A 6,874-nucleotide genomic window follows, 5' to 3' on the forward strand; every position below is an offset into this window, starting at 1 on the left:
GTATGACTTATAAAAGTAAGCAACTAGTAGATCTACTGAATGAGATAAAGATTTGTATGACTTATACAGGTAAGCAACTAGCAGATCTACTGAATGAGATAAAGATTTGTATGACTTATACAAGTAAGCAACTAGTAGATACATTGAATGAGATAAAGATTTGTATGACTTATAAAAGTAAGCAACTAGTAGATCTACTGAATGAGATAAAGATTTGTATGACTTATACAGGTAAGCAACTAGCAGATCTACTGAATGAGATAAAGATTTGTATGACTTATACAAGTAAGCAACTAGTAGATACATTGAATGAGATAAAGATTTGTATGACTTATAAAAGTAAGCAACTAGTAGATACATTGAATGAGATAAAGATTTGTATGACTTATAAAAGTAAGCAACTAGTAGATCTACTGAATGAGATAAAGATTTGTATGATTTATACAAGTAAGCAACTAGTAGATCTACGGAATGAGATAAAGGTTTGTATGACTTATACAAGTAAGCAACTAGTAGATATATTGAATGACATAAAGGTTTGTATGACTTATACAAGTAAGCAACTAGTAGATCTACGGAATGAGATAAAGGTTTGTATGACTTACACAAGTAAGCAACTAGTAGATATATTGAATGACATAAAGGTTTGTATGACTTATACAAGTAAGCAACTAGTAGATATATTGAATAATATAAAGCTTTGTATGACTTTCAGTCAAAACATTGCCGAAGTTTAATCAGAGAAGCGCAAAAACAACGTTTCATCTTTGAGTGTTACAAGTAATTACCCAAGAAGCTTTGGGTAATACGAGAATTCATCAGACTAACATCAAATATCTGTGCTCTGTTGGGGTTTCAAGATCTCCCTCGTGTTTCACTGAGGCTTCAGTGTACCGGTCAAGTCTTTCCATTATCCCCAGTTACTTCTATAATCACCACAAGAGCGATCCTTGCCCGTTAGGACACTCACCCCTGGAATAAACTAAGCACGTGCACCTAGTTTCATTTTGCTAACTTGTGGGGGCTACGAATACAGTTTCAAACTTGGCTCCCTCGGGTTCCTGCGCGGGGCTAGAACATAAAATCCAATGAAATATTTTAGTTCAGCGACCACGTAAATCTAATGTTAGATCTTACCATTCTGTAAGATCTTCAAGGGGCGTTTTACCCCCTGGTGGTAAGAGGGTACCACTCCCCAGGCCACCCCGTGTCCACCTGCCAAGTTTGGCCCTTTTAGCTCCAAAACAGTGAGAGGGGGTTAGGTTGGCAAAGATAAATACGTTGAAAACTACAAGCTGAATTAGTATAGGATAACCAGAAATATAACCTTACCACCTAATGTCAAAGGGCTTCGAAACATAACCACAATGCCAACTAATAAAAGACAAGATTAAGTTTTTTATTTTATTGCAAATTAGTCAACTGAATAACAATATAAACATTTTTGTATAATCATGAATATAATACTCGTGGAACAAAAGCAAATGATATTATTTGTCATGATGTATAAACATATTTGGAAGATCTATTCATTTTTCTTTAGTTGATCTCCTCATCTGTTTCTTGTGAACTTTCAATCTAAATTTATTTCTCTCACATACCATCAAATTCAGAGAGAGAGAAGAGAAAAAGACATTGTTTTGGAAAATATGTCATCGCATGACAGGCTTTCAAACGCACTCTAAGAGAAACGGGCAGTTTTAGTAAGTTATTGTGATCTTATGAGAAGTTTTTCAAAATAATGATCAAATATCTTGAGACTTAAGATATATATATATAATGCGGAAAAACCTTTCCAGCTATTACTGAGTTGAGATGTGACAGTTTTATTACCAGTAATACAAAAAAATGAAAGTTGAGCTGAGTTAATGTATTTGAAAAAGTGTCATGAATTTTCGTTCTTTTATCTTTTATTTTTTTTTCACCCGCAGCCTGATGTATGTTGGCCAGCGTTCGATATGTTAAGCTGACTATAACTCTTACTTGTAATGTATATGTGTTAAGTGTATCTTAAAACTTAAGCATCATGAAGTAATAACTTGTCGAAAAATAAACAGTACATCTAGCTTATATGAGCGTTATATTGAGCGTTATATGAAATACTATAAACACTAGGGCTCTTATCTCAGCCATGCTTGTGATATTAAAACTGTTAAAATGTACCATTTGTTGTGCTACATCAACGAGATTATGCCTCCTGCCCTCCTTGTATGGATCGTATATTATCATTAATATTGCATATTATGGATCACGTGCTGATATCAGTGTGGCATATTGGGGGATTACATGCTGACATCTACATGGCATATTATGGATTACATGCTGACATCAACATGGCATATTATGGATTGCAACGTTGAATGCACTTTTGAGGTAGTCTCTGCCTTTCTTTCTAGATGTTATTTAATTGCTCTGGTCAATCAAGTGCATTCAGTCAGACTTAAGTTTGTTTAATACATCTGCTATTTCGTATTTGCAACTGAATTATTCTCCTACCACCCTTTTACAGTGTGTTCCCCTATTGTCACCCGTTAGAATGAATGATGTTCATATCATAATTTAACCGTCTCCAAAAGTGTGCGCCTCGTTGCCAATATGATTTTTGATTTGTGATGCAGGAATTTTCCAGAATTGTCTAAAAGTTAACCATAAGTTTCCTAAAATACAATCTGTAGTTCTGCACATTTACAAATATTTTGAGTTGTATTCTTCTAGCAACCAACAAACTAATAAAGCTCAAACTACAAACTCTGTTTGTGTATTTTATTCTATGTATCTTGCTATAATGAAAGTGACCATAGGAACGTAAGATATTCCATGTTCTGAGCTAGACATGGTTCAAAAGACAATTTTAACTCAAAAGCACTAATTCGAATCTTTACTGACCAAAAGCTTTAATCAGAGCATATCCTACAGGTCAGCAGAGTGTAAAGTTGAAAATGGAGAATCCGAAAAACGTACGTAAAGTATTCTTTCTGAGCTAGCTACTTCTTATCTTCCTAAGAATTGTGACTATTCTTCACATTCTTAAAAATTGTGACTATTCCTTACATTTCTAAGGATTGTGACTATTTCTTACATTCTTAAGAATTGTGACTATTCCTTACATTCTTAAGAAGTGTGACTATTTCTTACCTTCCTAAGAATTGTGACTATTTCTCACATTCTTAAAAATTGTGAATATTCTTTACATTCTTAAAAATTGTTACTATTCCTTACCTTCCTAAGGATTGTGAATATTTCTCCCATTCTTAAGAATTGTGACTATTCATTGCATTCTTAAGAAGTGTGACTATTCCTTACATTCTTAAGAATTGTAACTATTCCTTACATTCTTAAGAATTGTGACTATTCCTTACATTCTTAAGAATTGTGACTATTTCTTATCTTTTAAAAAAAAAATGTGATGGGATGAGTAAGTCAATGAAGTTTAGAAATAATATTTTTTTATTTACTCTTTCTATTAACTTGTAATTAGAACAAAAATTTAAGGTTAAGTATTAACTAGCATATTTGTCTATCTGTAGACATGTTTATAATACCACATGTTCTTTTACCATACGTGTTTTCACCAAATATAATATTAAACCTTTCTCACTGTAGACGGATAAATAAATAGGTAGACAGATTGATCAAGTCTGACGAAATGGTATGTAAATTACATGAGCTTTAATCCACTTCCAAGTCATCACCATTAAGGATTAAATCTACAGGAAGGATAAGTCCATCCACGTTCAGTCACGTCACTCGACAGAAATCATATTCATGTTCTAGTACAGCGGAAGATATACGTTTCTCTAATACATTGTATAATTTGAAAACAAAATGCTACACTCTAGACCAAGCGGATGTGAATGTAGCGGCTTTGTTAAGTAATTATGTTTCCATATACTGAAATTGCTATACATATAACATCGTAGCTTCACTTTAGCTCTTGTGTTTAATACAGTGACATATGCAAAGGAGACAGTGCTATATGCATATCGTTTAAGGCATAACACGATGTGTAGATTTAAGTAGTAGTGTGAGCGTTAATTCTGTGGTGACAAAAAGTAAAACCGAGTATAACTGAATGCGAACTTCAAATACATTTTCTGTCACATTTTCAAGCTGCATGACGATAACAGCGTGTATTCAGAACTGATCTTTGAAGCTGGTTGTGGTGTTTTTTCTACTTACTCTGCTGATCGGGTAACAAATTAAAATCAATAGAACCTTCTCGGCGAAGTGATGAAGACAGTTGTGTTCTATGGATGAATTGAATATTGTAAAATGTTATTTTTACACCACATTAAACATTATTCGCACTGAAGGTTTTTATAAATATAAACCAAACTTCTACGGCCATGAAATTATATTGTTCAGCAACATTCAACTAGAAAAAAAAACAACATTTGTGACACCAAATATCAAGCTACACAATGGGCTATCTGTGTTCTGCCCACCTCGGGTATCGAAACCCAGTTTCTAGCGCTATAAGTCTGCAGACATACAGCTGTGCCATTAGGGGGCGACTCTGTTTAGATCAGTGAAATGATACAAGAAATCAATATAAATATCATATCCTTCACAGTTTCTTTTCTTAAACAAGTGCATGGTTTTTGTATATCAGACTCTAAGACTACAAACTATAGACCCTTTGCCAAAGAAACTTAAACTTTCAACCACAATCATCAAATTAAGTTCCACAGAAAGAGCATCAGTTATTTTGAATTCATAATCATATTTATAAAAGTTTTTATTTGCAGACCCTACACACACACATCATACACACTTGAGTAAACTGGCAGTTTGACATTATTAAATAAATGTATATAATAAAAACGTATAATATAATCTTAACTATTTACTTATTTTTCTCTATAAACTTGCATTGCTAAGCGTGTATAAGGCGGCCTAAGATGTTCTGGTGGTTAGGACACTCCACACACAAGCTGCGGGTATCGGGTTCGAATCCCCGTCACACCGTGGTGGCGTTATACTGTGACAGTCAAAAAATAACCAAAGAGTTGGCAGTGGGTGGTGTTGACTTCCCTCAAGTTTTTCACAACTAAATTAGGGACGGTTGACAAAGATAACTCTCGTGTAGCTTTGCGTGAACTTCCAAACAAACCAAACCGTTTATATGGCAGTGAAAACTAAAACTTCAACAGAATATGCATTGAAACATTGAAAAACAACATTGTTGCTTTAAGAAAATGCTTAAGGATTCGCTTATTTGGAAGTCGATATCTTCATATGAATCCGTTTTCAAACAACAATTCGATAACTTTTAAATTCGACGTTAGAAGAGAGATAAAATGAGAAAACTTTTTACCAACTAACTATTTTAACGACTCTGAATGCCATAACGTTAACCCTGCTGCAATAGTTATATAATTTTACCTGATTTAGTAAGGAACGTTCTTGACTTCATAAAAAAAAACATGTTTTAGACATGTGTGATTTAGTCTTGTCTACATTAGCGAGACAGCTACACATTTACCTTGAAAAACGTCAATATGTTGGCCAAACAAGCAGTAATCCTGTGTAATAAATGGTTAATCTAGCCCATCAAGAAATTCCTCGTTAGTTATAAAAGGGAAACTTTAATATTGTTTTGTTACGTACCGAATTGTACGTGAGATTTTAAAATATAGTGACGAACTATTTAATTCTGTTTTTAATGTATACGGCTGATGTCAGTACTAAAATATTAGTTAAGGTACTAATGATAATGTAAATACAAAACTTTTCAGATAAATGATTTATCTTTTTATTTATTAATAGCATAGAATTAATAATGAGGTAAAAAAACATTATGTTATTTATAACGCAATCTGTTTTCTATTTAATTTTCTGTCGTTAAATCTGTACATCTTATGGCCAACATATTAAGAGATCAAATAACGCATGCGTATTAAACACGTTTTAACTTATATCTAGTTATAGCAAAATTATATATAACTAGAACAAACGATGCTGAAACTTGACATTTTGGATAATTTTGGATAGAAATAGGAAACTGTTAGGGGTTCTTAAACAATCTTATTAATTTTTTAAACAACTTATGAATTAGAACAGAAACATTTTCTAAGATATGTAATTATATACAGAAGTCGGTGCAAAAAGAAATACATACTAGAAATATTCGATGTGATAGATCGTGTACTCAAAAAGTGTAAATACGTTTTCCCGCTAAATATTTAGAAATCTCCATTTAAAAAAAAATCTTTATAACAGTGAAGATTTGTTTCATAACTAACACTAATAATGCCCAATGTTTAAGAGAAATTATAGTTGACAATTACAGGTTAGCCAAGAGATATGTTAACTACATTTTTCGACTTTCTCCGGTATTTCAGAAACAATTTTTATAGATATGCTATTGAGGTTAATTACATTGCAGAAGAACGATGTTCCAGGTCTAGGGATGCCCCTCTTCAAATACTTCATATATCATTGGCCATGATTAGACATTGTAACAAGATTATGCTAAGAATGGCTAGGTTACTCTTAACCCACGCGCCTCCCAGTATCACAGCGGAATGTCTGCGGACTTACAACGCTATAAATTGGGTTTTGATACCCATGGTGGGCAGAGCACAGAGAGCCCATTGTGTAGCCTTTGTGCTTAATAACAAGCAAACAAACAAACTTAAACCACGCTTCTTGATAAAGTTTCAACTGATGTTCAACTGTACGTAGACAATGACAAAAATTTTACGCAGATCAAAACCACAAATATCGATGGATGACTTCGATGATATGATCCAACGGGAGTATTGTGAACCCAGTGTCTTCGGTCACCTTACCCATGAAATTAGCTACAAGATTGTTAATTTTTAGCCTGCGGGACCTCGGAAGCTTGCAATCTTTGTTTATTACATTACCA

Source organism: Limulus polyphemus, unplaced genomic scaffold (genome assembly GCF_000517525.1).
Source record: "Limulus polyphemus unplaced genomic scaffold, Limulus_polyphemus-2.1.2 Scaffold280, whole genome shotgun sequence".
NCBI classification, from domain to species: Eukaryota; Metazoa; Arthropoda; class Merostomata; order Xiphosura; family Limulidae; genus Limulus; species Limulus polyphemus.